At 40.4% G+C, this 15,839-nt stretch overlaps 1 pseudogene; it reads right to left on the bottom strand.

The window, feature by feature from the left end:
- Window positions 1-702: 702 nt before the first annotated feature.
- On the bottom strand, window positions 703-2,178 carry LOC100666303 (zinc finger CCCH domain-containing protein 15-like; annotated as a pseudogene).
- Window positions 2,179-15,839: the final 13,661 nt, after the last annotated feature.

The following is a 15,839-nucleotide window of genomic DNA, read 5'->3' on the forward strand; positions in this document are numbered from 1 at the left end:
GCTTCCGGACTAAGACAAACTAGGAAGAAGGACCTGGCGATCTACTTCTAAAATAATGGGCCAGTGAAAACTTTCTTTTTACTTGTAACTTAGTATTTATTGTATGAATATGGCATAGTTTATCTAATAACTCACCTGTTGATGGATGTTAAGCTGTATCCAATTATTGCTATTATTAGCAATGTTGTAAATAATATGATTTTTACATGCATTTGGGGCATGCGTGCTCACATAGTTGACTGGAACAGATAGATCCTTAGAAGTGGAATTTCTGGGCCAAGTAGTAAGTACTTTTTTAAAAAATCTATGATGGTCTTTATTTATAACTTTATCGGCAAAAAGGAAGAGGGACAAGTTGAAAAAGTTTAAAATGGTATCACAGCTCATTCTGTCAGATCAAAGAAGTTCCATTTCAAATGTCCATCTAATTATCCAAAGATAATACAAAACTGAATCTGCATATCCAATTTCCTTTACGAAGTACAGTGTTTGTATTTTAGGCCACCTTTTTAATAAATAAATACAAAAGAAACAAAATCATTCATTAAAAACTGCATTAAATGAAGGATATTTTATATTTAAATTTTTGTTGTTCTTGGTAATAGCATATGTCCAGTGAAAATCAAAGCTGGAAAAGCAGTTACACCTCCTACTTGAGTGGCTATCTACAACAATCATTTTCTGAAATGACCATTATATTTCAATTTATCATGAACTACTCTGAACTTACCATGAGATGTAGTCAAAGTCAGAAGAGAAGATGTAGGGACAACATTCCTGTTTTGGAGAGGGTAAACCCTCCAGAATCAGCATGGTAAATAACATATCCTGTTGAAGAATTCTAGGTAGAAAATAATTAATGTAGTCAATTTCAACTTATGCTGAGCTGACTAATTTTTTCATTAACTTGTTTGGTGTCATTCTTCTAAATCAAGCGTGCTTAATTCTTCTTCTAGTTCATCCAAATCTCCCCCAGCGAAAAGATTTTCATCAACAGGACAACATCAGTGGCTCCATTTTCCTGTTCCTCCCCGTCGTTGTCCTCTTCCAAATCACTTCTTTCCCCATTTTCAGCCCTACCTCCGAAAGCTTCACTTAATTTCTTTTCATCCTTTTCTGAAGTATACGTGGGGAATCTTTCAAGACTGGCTATGGTAATACCTATCTCATCTATATCTCTTAGAGTGTACAGGCTTAAATCTATGTCATTTACGCTCACAGAACCATCAGCCTCATCACTGCCTGTTCCTGGGTATAATGGGTATCATCTGCTTCCTTCTCTCATCATCAGCCAGTTCATGATGAAATCCAAACACCTCATGACCACTAATCACTAATGCTTTCCCTGCTTTGAAATCTGCTTTCATTCTTTCTACATCTTGCTCAAGTTTATCAATCTTTCCTTGTCTTTTCCTTTTTTTCTATTCAAGAAAATATTCTAGAGTGATTTTGGTAACGTTCAGACTAAGGCAAACACCGTCTTTCAATGAGATCTTCTAATGAAATTTTGTCTTCTTTCTTTATACCTTTTTTAGACACAAATCCAGGGGGAAGCACATGGTAATATATACACATATCACCCCCTCCGATACCCCAAACCAGTCACACTTGTTGTTTTCAATAGCTTCAAGGAAATGCTTGCATACTATTTGAGTTTTTGGTTTTTTCTTTTCCACCTTACCATGCTTCTTGTTCACTACTTCTTCAGTTTATTTTGTCCCAATTATCCACCCTACCTTTTTCAAGTTCTTCATCTCTTGCATCAATGTAAACACTTCTCTTTTCACATTTTCTCTCCAGAGTCAAGTCCTGAGAGAAGTTACACTTTTCTCCTTTAGTACACTGTCCGTGCTTGAAGAATGCACATACCACAGATTTGGGATCTCCACCTTGACTTATTTTTTGAGCAGCGACTGCAGGTTTGAACAGTTCATTTAGCTCCTGCAATTCCATTTTCTTGTCATCCTTCTTCAGTTTCTTTTTAGCTTCACTTTGTGCTACCTGATGTGAATTTTGTTGACCAAATTTAACTTGATGAGTATAAGCCTTGATAAACTGCTGCTGCTTTGCTCCTTTCTTGTTCTTTAGACCAAAAGTTTTGTCTTTGATGATCTTCTCCATCTTTTACTGCTCCGCCTTTTTGCTGTCACCAGCCTGAGCCTATTTCTTGGGGGGCATTGTGGAGACAGGCGGCACTGGTCAGACTTAAGCACAGCTGAGCACCACTGGGGCTCTGGCCCGGCGGCAGGAGGAGGAGAAAGACCAGGGCTTCTGTCTCACCACACGGAGAAAGTTCATTTTAAAACATAACAGGGTGTGCACATGCAGGGAGCAACCGAGCTTCAAACCCTGAGGCTTCGTGAATACTACTGAGCCACGTGATGACTCTATTACACAAGTGCCTGTTTCTCCTGCCAAGGTCTGGGAGAAAACCATGCATGAGGGATTCATTGCTGCTCACAGAAGAGGTTTCCATGATAGAACTCTACTGACTGTAGATTTATACCTGCAGAATGCAAGATTACTAAGTCATTGGCAGCTAAGCACAAAACTTAATGAAAAACAAAAAATCGTACAACAGAGGCTGTGGCCCTCTCCTAATCTAATGAACTTAATGATGGAGCTGAAAATGGTTTTGAAAATTTATTTGAATACCAAACAGAAACCTAACATGCCAGCCCCTCCTCTCCAGACGTACTCAACCCTTATTGAAAAGAGGAATTTAGGGTTGGGATAAACTTGGATATGTGGATCTTTGCTTCAGTACCATCAAACGCTGAAGGTGTTTCCGGGGAAAACAATCTAATCACTCCTAAGTTAAACACAAAAATTTCTTCAGAATCATCAGGTTTTTAGGTGGTTCCTTTTGTTCTGTTTTCTTTTTCTTAGACACTACAGAGCCCTTTAATAAACATCCAGAGCCAGCTTTTGGTAGATAAGAATGATTAAAGTTTTTCTGCTGTGTTATAGATGACATTGATGAGAAGACTTGGGCACTTGACCAAAAGAACCCACGTGGAGTGCAACAGTTGGTAGAACTGCAGTAAGTAGGAGGAAAAAACAACAAAAAAGTCAAGGGTAAGATTCCTTTTATGTTTCTTCTTTTATTTTGCTTTACTTAAGAAGACGAATAGGAGAGTTATGGTGCGGGGCTGAGACTTCTTTGTAAAAAGCCGACATCCTAAGACTATTATAACATTATAGGATGAAATAGAATTTATTTTATTACCTATGGGAATAAAAATATTCTCATACTTCAAGGAAATGGCTGGTTGTTCTGTAGCCATAGTAACAAGTGATCATGAGAACTTGTTTTAAATCCATTTAACTTATTAATGATGGCTTTGCAATAGTACACACACTTCTGAAAGCCAGTCAGTCTACAAGTCAGCCACTCAGCAACAGCTTCACTCCAGTAATCACACTTCCACGGCTAATGGCAAATCAATCTCTAATCACCCCACCCCAAAATTCCACCAATGCCTGATCTCCACACTTCCCAAAACCCTACATAAGATCAGCTCTCTGAGTTGCTCAGAAATAGATTATGCCACAAACTATAGCAGTCTTATGCTTAAGCAATTAGTAAATTCAGCATTTTGTTTTAGATATTGAGTGGTGGTCTCTTTCTTTAACACTCCTTTTTTATTTCTGTAAGATCAGTAGTAATGTCCCCACTTTCATTTCTAATTTTAGTAATTGGAGTTTTCTCTCTTTTTCTCTTGGTCAGTCTAGCTGAACGTTTGTTAATTTTGTTGACATGTTCAAAGAACTAACTTTTAGTTTTGTTGATTTTTCTTTATTGTTTTTCTGTTCTCTCTTTCATTTTTTTCTAATCATTATTATTTCATTCCTACAGCTTGCTTTGAGTTTACTGTAGTTTGCTCTTTTTCTAGTTTCTTAAGTGGAAGGTTAAGCTATTGATTTGAGATCTTTTTTAATGTAGGTATTTACAGCTATAGACTTCCCTCTAAACACTGCTTTAGCTGCATCCCATAGGTTTTGATATGTTTTTGTTTTCATTCATCTCAAAATATTTTCTAATTTCACTTGATTTGTTTTTTGACCCATGAGTTGTTGAGGAGTGTATTGTTTCATTTCCATGTATTTCTGTAAGTAGCATTTAGTAATAGAGCTTTTATTATTTTAGAGATAGAAAAACTGGGCAGGTTATTTAAAATACTTATCACTTAAAACAAACCAAAAAAACAGTTTAGAAATAATGAAATCTTCAAAGGTGAAACTAGAACAGATTGATGGGGACAATTCTGAGAATATTTTTTGAAGAAAACATAAAAGGAGGATAAAAGAAATTAAAGTGAAGCTTGCTTTTGGAAGAATGAACAGAAAGTACAAGATAAGAATCTAGTATATTTTAAGTATTGTGTTTACCATTGAGAATATGAAATTAATGCAGAGGGAATGTTATCACCATAAATATCATTCTTGTAGTGGAATCATAGCCTCATGACTGTAAAGTGACTACATACGCATTTTCACAATGAGTCAGTGATAAGTGCAGTCGTCAGTTCTAGAGTTCAACATTTTGAGTTTGGAGATGTCTTAAACTGGATTTTGAGGTCTTAGAATTCATCATTTTAATCTTTCTTCTTTCTTCCCCTCCCAGCAGCATTGAGATATAAAATATAGCACATAGTAGGTTCATGATATGTGCACTTAATATATGAATGAAACCTTAGTTGTCTGTTTCTGTTTTCCTTCCAAGAAGTTTACACGGTCATTTGTGGGAACAGATAAATGACTAGATAAAAACAGAAAAAGATCACTGCTGCGTGTAAAACAAGTTGACTTATGTAATTATCCCAACACTTGGTTAAGAAAAAAAAAAGTCTCCACTGGATAGAAGGAGAAGATTAGGACCATTAGTCATACATACTATGATTCAGGATGAGCACCACACTGTTAGGTAAAAATGAGATCAATTTTAAGACTATTTTCCTTATGTAAGTGTACCTCATCTGAGTTAACGTAGAAGGCTTCCTCAGACAATAAACCTAGCTTCAAGTAGGCCCCTAATTCTCCCAGGCAGTCATCCTGTATGTCCCAGGCCTATTCCCCCTCCACCTCTTCTAGATATTTTTTCACACCTTCTCCTCTCAACTCAGTCCACCAACATCTCTTCCCTATTGTCACTCCAACCAAACAGGAGAGGCTCCCACCCCACTCACCAGCATCTGCACCCACATGCTCTGCATTTCCGCCTGTTACCATGGATAAACTATCCATGCTCCTATTTAAAGCCAGTCATCTTGAGCAATTCTCTCCTCTCTCCTCCATCACCTTTTTTTTTCTTCCATATAATTCCAAATATGCTGTTATTTTTCCCACCTTAAAAAAATTTACCTCTCTTTAAACTGAGAAGAAAACATACTTTTGTGGTTACAAGAGGAGGGAGGGAGGGAGAGTGGGAGAGGGGTATTCACTAATTAGATGGTAGATAAGAACTACTTTAGGTGAAGGGAAAGACAACACACAAAACAACAGCGCAACTGGACTAAACCAAAGGCAAAGAAGTTCCCTGAATAAACTGAATGCTTTGAAGGCCAGTGTAGCAGGGGCAGGGGTTTGGGGACCATGATTTCAGGGGTTATGTAAGTCAATTGGCATAATAAAATCTATTAAGAAAACATTCTGCATCCCAGTTTGAAGAGTGGCATCTGGGGTCTTAAACACTAGCAAGCAGCCATCTAAGATGCATCAATTGGTCTCAACCCACCTGGATCAAAGGAGAATGAAGAACACCAAGGACACAAGGTAATTATGAGCCCAATAGACAGACATAAACCAGAGACCACATCATCCTGAGACCAGAAGAACTATATGGTGCCCAGCTACAACCGATGACTGCCCTGACAGGGAGCACAACAGAGAACCCCTGAGGGAGCAGGAGAGCAGTGGGATGCAGACCCCAAATTCTCATAAAAAGACCAGACTTAATGGTCTGACTGAGACTAGAAAGACCCCGGTGGTCATGGCCCTCAGACCTTCTGCTGGCCCAGGACAGGAACCATTCCCAAAACCAACTCTTCAGGCATGGATTGGACTGGACAATGGGTTGGAGAGGGATCCTGATGAGGAGTGAGCTTCTTGGATCAGGTGGACACTTGAGACTATGTTGACATCTCCTGCCTGGAGGATAGATGAGAGGGTAGAGGGGGTTAGAAGTTGGCGAAACGGACACGAAAAGAGAGTGGGGGGAGAAAGCAGGCTGTCTCATTACGGGGAGAGTAATTGGGAGTGTGTAGCAAGGTGTATATAAGTTTTTATGTGAGAGACTAACTTGATTTGTAAACTTTCACTTAAAGCACAATAAAAATTATATTAAAAAAATTTACCTCTCTAAAATGTGGATTAATAAAAACATCAAGATGCACAACAGTGTGTATAGCATGCTACCATCTCTTTAGGAGAAGTGGCAATGTGGATGTGTGTCTGTTTGCTTATGCTGAAAATGGAAAGATAAACCAAAAAATGGATTCCTTAAAAGGGATGCAATAGGTGGAGAGGGGCAGAGATGGAAACTAGAATGCAGTAAAAATGCCCTGTTTTACAGCTTTGACTTAAAATTATTATAATTGTGAGTTGAAAAACCATATATGAAGTCCCTCATTACAATTTGCTGAAATTCCTACTCTCTGCTAATGCATTTGCTCAGAGTTCCATTTAAGTTCTGCATCTTTGTCATAATTTGCTAAGGAATATTTTCTTCTCTCTAACATGTGCCTGCTCCATTTGTTTTTCTGAGAACGGTTTTCCTTTCTGGTTGCCTAGGGAGTCTATAGTTCATCCCATTGTTGCTCTCATCTGATTCCTTTTTGATCTGTGTAATTCCTGAAGGGGGCTGAGTGTTAAAGCCCTTTGGGTTTAATTGAGTGTAAACTCCATTTCTTGATAGTGTTGGGAGTGGGGTGGGGTCTAAGCTAAAAATCAATCCCCACTGAAAGGTATAAACATAGAAGCTCCACTACATCTTGGTTAGCACCAGGATGAACCCCCTCCTTCTCTGATGGAAGCAGCTCAGGGATTCTCCTGTTAAACCAGCCCACATCCACCGTGTTGTTAACTACATTAGGACTGTGCCTGTGAATGTGACTCTGTTTAGAAATAGGGCTTTTTCTTTTGTTGTGTTAATGAAGCCATACCAAAGTAGTGTGGGTCCTAAGAGAGGTGTTTTATAAAAAGAGAAAACAGACGTGGAAAGACAGATACACACACAGGGAGAAAAGCCATGTGATGACTAAAAGTCAGATGGATCTATAAGCAGCAAAGGAATGCCAAGGACAGTGGCTGCCACCAGAAACTAGAAAACAGACCCACAGAAGGAATTAACACAGACAATACCCTTATTTGGACTTCTGGCCTTTAGAACTGTGAGAAAATTATTTTCTGTTCTTTATAGCCATCTACTTAGTGGTATTTTGTTACAGCAGCCCTAGGTAACTTAGACGCCCCAAGTATCCATCAACATAACAAACTGTGTTATATACATACAATGGAATATATTATTCAGTCACACAGAGAAACGAAGTTCTGATACATGCTATGACAGGGATGAGCCTTAAGAACATTATGCTGAGTGAAATAAGTCGGTCAGAAAGACAGATATTGCATACTTCCTCTTATATGAAATATCTACAATAGGCAAAGGCGTAGAGACCAAAGTTTATTAGTGGTTACCAGGGGCTGGAGGAAAGGGAAAATTGGGAGTTACTGTTTAAAGGGTACCAAGTTTCTTTTTTGGAAATAGTGGTAATGGCTGCAAACAGAGTGAATGTAATTAATGTCACTAAATTGTACACTTAAAAGTGTAAGTTAACACTTGAAATGGTTACAATGGCATTTTTTTTTATTGTGCTTTAAGTGTAAGTTTACAAATCAAGTCAGTCTCTCATACAAAAATTTATATACACTTTGCTATGTACTCCTAATTGCTGTCCCCCTAACAAGACAGTACATTCCTTCCCTCCACTCTCTTTTCGTGTCCATTCGGCCAGCTTCTGACCCCCTCTGCCCTCTCATCTCACCCCAGATAGGAGATGCCAACATAGTCTCAGGTGTCTACTTGATCCAAGAAGCTCATTTTTCACCAGTATCATTTTCTATCCCATTGTCCAGTTCAATCCCTGTCTGAAGAGTTGGCTTTGGGAATGGTTCCTGTCTTGGGCTAACAGAAGGCCTGGGCACCATGACCACAGGGGTCTTCTAGTCTCAATCAGACCATTAAGTCTGGTCTTTTTACAAGAATTTGGAGTCTGCATTTCACTGCTCTTCTGCTCCCTCAGGGGTTCTCTGTTGTGTTCCCTGTCAGGGCAGTCATCAGTTGTAGCTGGGCACCATCTAGTTCTTCTGGTCTCAGGCTGATGTAGTCTCTGGTTTATGTGGCCCTTTCTGTGTCTTGGACTCATAATTACCTTGTATCTTAGATGGCCGCTTGCTAGTGTTTAAGACCCCAGACTTCACTCTCCAAAGTGGGATGCACAATGTTTTCTTAATAGATTTTATTTTGCTGATTGACTTAGATGTCCCCTGAGACTGTGGTCCCCAAACCCCTGCCCCTGCTACGCTGGACTTCAAAGCATTCGGTTTACTCAGGAAACTTCTTTGCTTTTGGTTTAGTACAGTTGTGCTGACCTTTCCTGTATTGTATGTTGTCTTTCCCTTCACCTAAAGTAGTTCTTATCTGCTATCTAATTAGTGAGTCCCCCCTCCCTTCCTCCCTCCTCTCATAACCATCAAAGAATATGTTCTTCTCTGTTTAAACTATTTCTTGAGTTCTTATAATAGTGGTCTTATACATTATTTGTCCTTTTGCAACTGACCAATTTCACTCAACATAATGCCTTCCAGGTTCCTCCACGTTATGAAATGTTTCACAGATTCATCACTTTTCTTTTGTCGATGCATAGTATTCCATTGTGTGAATATTGAAATACCCAGTGCCATTGAGTCGATTCCCACTCATAGCGACCTTATAGGACAGAGTAGAACCACCCCATAGAGTGTCCAAGGAGCACCTGGTGGATTCAAACTGCTGACCCTTTGGTTAGCAGCCGTAGCCCTTAACCACTATGCCACAGGATTTCCAGTGTGTGAATATACCATAATTTATTTATCCATTCATCCGTTGACAGGCACCTTGGTTGCTTCCATCTTTTTGCTATTGTAAGCAGTGCTGCAATGAACATGAGTGTGCACATTTCTGTTGGTGTAAAGGCTCTTATTTCTCTAGGATATAATCCAAGGAGTGGGATTCCTGGATCGTATGGTAGTTCTATTTCTAGCTTTTTAAGGAAGCGCCAAATTGATTTCAAAAGTGGTTGTACCATATTACATTTCCACCAGCAGTATATAAGTGTTCCGGTCTCGCCATAACCTCTCCAACATTTATTATTTTGTGTTTTTTTGGGTTAATGCCAGCCTTGCTGGAGTGAGACAGAATCTCATTGTAGTTTTGATTTGCATTTCTCTAATGGCTAATGAGGAAACCCTGGTGGCATAGTGGTTAAGTGCTATGGCTGCTAACCAAAGGATCGGCAGTTTGAATCTGCCAGGCGCTCCTTGGAAACTCTATGGGGCAGTTCTTCTCTGTCCTATAGGGTCACTATGAGTTGGAATCGACTCGACGGCATTGGGTTTGGTTTTTTGGTTTTAAGGGCTGATGATCATGAGCATTTCCTCACGTATCTTTTAGCTACCTGAATGTCTTCTTTAGTGAAGTGCCTGCTCATATCTTTTGCGCATTTTTTAATTGAGTTATTTGTCTTTTTGTTGTTGAGTTTTTGCAGTGTCATGTAGATTTTAGTGATCAGGCACTGATTTGAAATGTCATAGCTAAAAACTTTTTCCCAGTCTGTAGGTAATCTTTTTACTCTTTTGGCGAAGTCTTAAAAAAAAAAAAAAAATTTTTTTTTAGATAAGTGTAGGCGTTTGATTTTTAGGAGCTCCCGGTGACCTAGTTTCTCTTCTTTATCGTTTAGTAATGTTTTGTATACTGTTTATGCCATTTACTAGGGCTCCTAACATTGGGGTTTTGAATTTGGAAACATTGTCCCTATTTTTCCTTCCATAATCTTTACGGTTTTAGATTTTATATTTAGGTCTGATGCATTTTAAGCTCGTTTTTGTGCATGGTGTGAGGTATGGGCTTGTTTCACTTTTTTGCAGATGGATATCCAGTTATGCCACTACCATTTGTTAAAAGACTGTCTTTTCCCCTGTTTAACTGCTTTGGGGCCTTTGTCAAATATGAACTGCTCATATGTGGGTGGATTTATGTCTGGATTCTCAATTCTGTTCCATTGTTCTATGTATCTGTTGTTGTACCAGTACCATGCTGTTTTGACTACTGTGGCAGTATATTAGGTTCCAAATTCAGGTGAAGTGAGGCATCCCACTTTGTTCTTCTTTTTCAGTAATGCTTTACTTATTCAGGAACTCTTTCCCTTCCGTATGAAGTTGGTGATTTGTTTCTCCATCGCATTAAAAATTATCATTGGAATTTGGATCAGAATTGCATTGTATCTATAGGTTGCTTTTGGTAGAATAGACATTTTTACAATGTTAAGTCTTCCTATCCGTGAGCGAGGTATGTCTTTCCACATACGTAGGTCTCTTTTGGTTTCTTGCAGAAGTGTTTTGTGGTTTTCTTTGTATGAGTGTTTTACATCTCTGGTAAGATTTATTCCTAAGTATTTTATCTTCCTGGGGGCTACATAAATGGTATTGACTTGGTGATTTCCCCTTCGATGTTCTTTTTGTTGGCATAGAGGAATCCAACTGATTTTTGTATGTTTATCTTGTATCCTGATACTCTGCTGAACTATTAATTTCAGTAGTTTTCTTGAGGATCCCTTAGGGTTTTCTGTGTATAAGATCATGTCATCTGCAAATAGAGATACTTTTACTTCTTCCTTGCCAATCTGGATGCCCTTTATTTCTTTATCTAGCCTAATTACGATGGCAAAACTTTTTGTATATATTTTACTGTAAAAATTTAAAAGATATTTATAGGAGAGATTTTTTACCTTGGACAGAATATTATCCTCCATGTTCCTACTCACCCTGCCCCATGTTTCTGTATCAAACAGCACCTACCACACTGTGTTGTTTCTGCCATGTCTATCTCCCTCACTAGACTGTGAGCAGCAATCCAGGGCAGCAACTATCATGGTTAATCTCTGTGTTTCTAGCATCTACTGCATGGACCAGTACCTCTCAAGTGCTCAGGAAGAGTTTCTTAAATGAATGAACAAATGAGGAAAACTATATTCAGTAGCTAGATGTTTACTGTAAATGTGAAGACCACCACCATTGCATTACACTGGTGAGAAGTCTTGGGCCAACCAGTGAGAACTACTGTTGCAGCTTCTGCCCAAGGGAATAATGCTTTATAAAAGATTTTATTATGAAACATAATACTCATACAGGAAAAAATATAAAGCCTAAATATATAGTTTAATTATAAAGCAAATGCCACGTCACCTTTACTCAGGAGATGAAACTGACAAAACTTCACAGACCCCTGGATACTTCTCTTCTGATTACAACCCTTTCTGTCTCCTATAGAAGTAACAGTGATTACGACTTTTATAATAGATATGCCTTCTCTTTTCTTCATAGTTTATGACATCTGTATGCATTGATAAAAAATATAATTTAGCGCTGCCTGTCTTTAAATTTTGTATAACTGGAATCATACCATTATGGATTGAATTGTGACAAGATGTGTATCAATTTGGCTAGGCCATGATTCCCAGTATTGTGTGATTGTCCATCATTTTGTCTTCTGATGTGATTTTTCTATGTGTTGTAAATCCTACCTCTATGATATGGAAACCCTGGTGGAGTAGTGATTAAGTGCTATGGCTGCTAATCAAAGGGTCGGCAGTTCGAATCCGCCAGGCACTCCTTGGAAACTCTACGGGACAGTTCTACTCTGTCTTATAGGGTCACTATGAGTCGGAATCGACTCGATGGCACTGGGGTTTTTTTTTTTTTTTTCTTTTTTTGGGTATGATATTAATGAGGCCTAATAGAGGCAGTTATGTAAACGAAGCAGGACAATCTACAAGATTAGGTTGTAATGTGAGTCATTTTTTTTTTTTTTTTTTTTTTGAGATACAAAAGACAGAAGCAAGCAGAGAGACATAGAGGCCTCATACCACCAAGAAAGCAGCACTGGGAGCAGAGCTCGTCCTTTGGACCTGGGATCCCTGGGCCTGAGAAGCTCCTCCACCAGGGGAAGATTAATGATAAGGACCTTCCTCCAGAGTGACACAGAGAGAAAGCCTTCTCCTGGAGCTGGCACCCTGAATTCAGACTTCTGGCCTGCTAGACTCTGAGAGAATAAACTTCTGTTGTTGAAGCCATCCTCTTGTGGCATTTCTCTTCCAGCACCACTAGATAACTAAGACACATGCAATATGTATCTCTTTGAGTCAGATGCTTTTGCTCATCACTATGCAAGATTCCTCCATGTTGCATGTATATGTAATTCAGTCATTTTAAAATTGTGTTGAAGTATTACAAATTAGAGAAATGCTGCTGTATTGGGTCATAGAATATGTGTGTCTTCAATGTTATAAGACAGTGATGAGATAGGGAAGAAACAGGGACTGAGCCCCTAGGCAAGGGGCCCTGCAACACCTGCAACTTGCAACTTTCTTACAAAAATTACGTGCTTGGCTAGTGGTGCAAAACCCCATCCTCGAATGTGTGATAAGGAAAGAACAAACAATGTACGCCCTTGTAAGATGTTTTTCAGAGGAACCGACCCTGGAGCATGTGCAGACATCTGCAAAGTGACTGATGGATGATTTCTGCCTGATGCAAGTACCTGTGACAGGAATCAAACTGACAGCACAGAAGGGACTGTGCAGGCATGACACCCCATAATAAGTCCTGCCATCCAGTCCCAGGAGCCTTTGCTACGGGTTCCATCTTGGATTCCAGACGCACATGCAACCTAATATAGTATGCACCACCATTCTGAGAAATACCACCCCTTGAGAGAAACCTACTAAATATTCATTACTCTATTATCCTCGCCAAACCCATATAAACCAAGTCAAACCATACCCACTGCCATTGAGTCGATTCTGACTCACAGCGACCCTATAGGACAGAGTAAAACTGCAGCATAGAGTTTCCAAGGAGCACCTGGCAGATAGCAAAACCTTCCTTTGGGGGAACAGAGGCTAGCGTTGCCTGGTCCCTCTCTGTTCCCCACTCATGAGCCTTTACTCTCTTTCTGCAGCTAATAAACCTTTGTTCATGTGGAACCTCTGAGCCTCTCCTGGTCATTCTTGGTCAGTAGAAAGCAAGAACTTCGGCAGGCCTTAGTCCCAAGCTGGGAAGCCTTGCCCTGCAACAGTGACTGTCATTGTTTGAATTGTGTCCTCCCCAAAACATGTGTCAACTTGGTTAGGCCATGATTCCTAGTATTGTGTGGTTGTCATCTATTTTGTGATTGTAAATTTATGCTAAAGAGGATTAGGGTGGGATTGTAATACCACCCTTAGTCAGGTCACCTTATTGATCCAATGTAAAGGGAGTTTCCCTGGCCTGCACCTCCTTTTATATCTCAAGAGATAAAAGGAAAGGGAAGCAAGCAGAGAGTTAGGGACCTCATACCACCAAGAAGGCACCACCAGGAGCAGAGCACATCCTTTGGACATGGGCTCCCTGTGCCTGAGAGGCTCTTTGGCCAGGGGAAGATTGAGGACAAGGACCTTCTTCCAGAGCCAACAGAGAGAGAAACCCTTCCCCTGGAGCTGACGCCCTGAATTTGGACTTGTAACCTACTAGACTGTGAGAACATAATTCCCTCTTTCTTAAAGCCATTCATTTGTGGTATTTCTGTTATGGCAGCACTAGATGACCAAGACAGAATTCAGTACCGAGAGTGGGGTGCTGCTCTAACAGATACCTAAATTGTAGAAGCGGTTTTGAAACTGAATGGGTAGAGTTCTGACTGTGGCAGAGGACCAGCGCAGGAGAGAACCTGCAGCAGCAGAGAAGTGGCAACAGCAGCAGAACCAGGAGACCAGCGCCAGACAGTGCTGGAGCCAGCCCACAGAGCAAGAGAGCTGAGTGCCTGTTTGCAGGAGGCTTCCCGGCAGAGTAGGGTGCCTCTGGGCACTTATCATTAGAGCTAGGTTTGCTGATCCATGGAGCCAGAGAGCTGAGTGCCTGTGTGCAGGAGGCTTCCTGGCAGAGTGGGATGTCTCTGGGCACTTTTCAGTGGAGCTACTGAGCTTGGGAACACTTGGCCCACCCAGCAAGGCAGATGTGGGTATGAGGCCCAAGGAGCTGAGAGGCCAAGAAACCAGGAAACAGAAGCCAAAAGAGACAAGGAACACAAGAAGCTGAGCTGCCTCAGTCTCAAAAGGAAAGGGCATGACCTCAGGGGTTTTAAAGGGCGGAGCCATGGCCTCTCGTGTTTCCAAGGGTGGAGTTGCCACCCAGATGGACTAAGAGAATGGTGCGCCTAAAGCCGAGGGAGCAGAGCTTCTGTTCCAGTGGGCCTGGAAGGAGGAGCTGAAGCCCAGGGCCAAGGGGTCTCCACTCAGAATCTGGAGAGTGTGGCCAATACCTAGAGGCTGGAGGGCAGGGTTATTGTGTAAATTGTCTCAGAGAACAGAGGATTATTTCCAAAGTTTTGATGGTTAATGTAATATGTTTGGCTGACTTGCTTGGTGCCTGTTATCCCTTCTTTTCCTCTAGTTTGTCCTATTTGTAATGGAAATGTCTAACTTGTGCCTGTTCTGCCATCCTACCCTTGGAGGCAGATAACTTGCATTCTAGATTTCACAGAAGAAGAGAAATTTTTGGGTTTTAGACTTAGAGTTAAGACTTTTGCTATGATATATGGGGTGAATATGTTTTGCATGTTACAAGGATGTGATTTTGGGGGGACCAAAGGGTGGAATGTCATGGATTGAATTGTGTCCCCCCCAAAATATGTGTCAAGTTGGTTAGGCCATGATTCCCAGGATTGTGTGGTTGTCCTCCATTTTGTGATTATAATTAGGGTGGGATTGTAACACCACCCTTACTCAGGTCACCTTCCTGATCCAATGTTAAAGGAGTTTCTCTGGGGTGTGGCCTGCACCACCTTTTTTATCTCAAGAGATAAAAGGAAAAAGAAGCAAGTAGAGAGTTGGGGACCTCGTACTACCAAGAAGGCACCACCAGGGGCAGAGCGCATCCTTTGGTCATGGGGTCTCTGTGCCTGAGAAGCTCTTCGACCCGGGGAAGATGGAGGATAAAGACCTTCTTCCAGAGCCGACAGAGAGAGAAAGCCTTCCCCTGGAGCCGATACCCTGAATTTGGACTTGTAACCTACTAGACTGTGAGAAAATAAATCTCTTTGTTAAAGCCATCCACTTGTGGTATTTCTGTTATGGCAGCATTAGATGACTGAGACAGTGACAAACTATTTTCCAAAGTATTTGTACAAATTTGCACTCGCAATATTAGTGGGTGAGAACTCCCACTGACCTGTATCCTCGCCAGCATTGGTATCATCAGACTTTCACATTTTACCCAGTCTGGTTGGTTTCCACTGGTATTTAGTTGTGGTTGTAATTTGCATTTCTCCTATTACTAAAGAGGCTGAGCACTTTTTCATGTATTTGTTGGACATTGGTGTAGTCTCTTTTGTGAAGTATTTTGCTCATTTTTCCAGTGGCTTGACTATCTTTTTCTTATTGATTGAAAGTGATTCTCTACACATTCTGGCTATGAATCCCTAGATGACTATACATGAATTGCAAATATCTTCTCCCATTCTGTAGCTTGTTTTTCCCACTGTATTT

The sequence above is a fragment of the Loxodonta africana genome, chromosome 7 (assembly GCF_030014295.1).
Source record: "Loxodonta africana isolate mLoxAfr1 chromosome 7, mLoxAfr1.hap2, whole genome shotgun sequence".
NCBI lineage: Eukaryota > Metazoa > Chordata > Mammalia > Proboscidea > Elephantidae > Loxodonta > Loxodonta africana.